Raw genomic sequence first — 1,777 nt, 5'->3', positions numbered from 1 at the left:
TCTGCTGCTGTGTGGATCGGTTGTCTTCTGGTTCTGTCCACGTGTGTGTGTGTGTGTGTCTGTGTGAACTGTAACCACCCTCCGAAACATGGCGAAGAGGGTGTGCATTAACATGGGTTGTTTGTCATGTTTGATCCTGAGATGGTGGGAGGGAGGGAGGAGGCAGGGAGTGTGGCGTGGAGGTTAGACTTCTGCTTGCAGAAAGAGATTACTTAGTTTTGAAAAACAGGCATCAGAGAGAAGTGTTTGAAATGACATTCAAAGGCAAAGAGGGAGTGGATCAAATCTGTCAGTCATTAGCTCATCCCAGAGGTAATGTTGATGAATAAGATAGCTGTGTTATTTTACTATATTTGGTTTGAGATCTATTATTAATTGCAAATTAAAGAAGTTGGAATCACTGTATAATTGTGAAACTAAGATGGAGAGAATTGAGAGAAAAATAAATTAAGGGTAAAAGAGAGTCTTCATCCCAAACCACTGAGTCAGTTATCCTGTGTTTTCCCTCCAAACCAAAAAACGAACCTTCCCACAACACATAAAATGACATTCCTGGTTTCATTGCAGCCATTGAAATAACCCACAGTCTCTGCTTTGGATCTCATATAACCTCCACACTGTTCAAAATGGAACTAAGTGGTGTTCAACATCTACAGTTTGAAAGTCGAGTTTTCCATACACTTAGGTGGGAGTCAATTAAAACCGTCTTTTCAACCACTCACAAATTTCTGTGCAACAAACTATAGTTTGGTCAAGTCGGTTAGGACATCTACTTTGTGCATGACCACAAGTAATTTTTCCATCAATTGATACAGACAGATTATTTCTCTCATCAGTTCACTTGTATCACAATACCAGTGGGTCAGAAGTTTCATTACACTAAGTTGACTGCCTTCAAACAGCTTGGAAAATTTCCAGAAAAATGATGTCATGGCTTTAGAAGCTTCTAATAGGCTAATTGACATCATTTGAGTCAATTGGAGGTGTACCTGTGGATGTATTTCAAGGCCTACCTTCCAACTCAGTGCCGTCTTTGCTTGACCATTGGGAAAATCAAAAAGAATTCAGCCAAGACCTCAGAAAAACAATTGTAGACCTCACAAGTCCTGGTTCATCCTTGGGAGCAAATTTCCAAACGCCTGAAGGTACCATGACGTTCATCGTACAAACAATTAGTTAGTCAAGTATAAACAACCATGGGACCACGCAGCCGTCATACCTGCTCAGGAAGGAGGGTGAATTTAGAGATGGACGTACTTTCATGTGAAAATTGCAAATCCAAATCCCAGAACAACAGCAAAGGACGTTGTGCAAGATGCTGGGGGAATTAGTTGTTACAATAGTATCTATATCCACAGTAAAATCGACGTCAATAATCGACATGATACACCTGACAAAGGGCCGCTCCGAGCAAGGAAGAGCCACTGTTGCAAAACCGCCGATATGAGAAAGCAGACTACGGTTTGCATAACTGCACATGGGGGACAAAGTAGTCATCAGTTTTGGCCTGATGAAACAAAAGATGGAACTGTTTGGCCATAATGACCATATGTTCGCGTCAAAACAGAACACTCAAAACATGAGCACATGCAGCTTTCCTTTGAAAGAACTCCAGGCTCAAGAGGGCAGATAACCAAAAACGGTGGAACTAAAAAAATTAAGCCAGGGATTTCTGGAGGGACCTACTTTTATCATGCGCACCTGGCATGATAAGCATGGGTATAAATGTTTGGTCCTCACATACACACAGTCATTGTTCAAACCTAAAGACGCAACT

The sequence above is a fragment of the Salvelinus sp. IW2-2015 genome, linkage group LG6.1, assembly GCF_002910315.2.
Source record: "Salvelinus sp. IW2-2015 linkage group LG6.1, ASM291031v2, whole genome shotgun sequence".
Taxonomy (NCBI): domain Eukaryota; kingdom Metazoa; phylum Chordata; class Actinopteri; order Salmoniformes; family Salmonidae; genus Salvelinus; species Salvelinus sp. IW2-2015.
The sequence above is the reverse complement of the archived record's forward strand: the minus strand, read 5'-3'. Positions refer to the sequence as shown.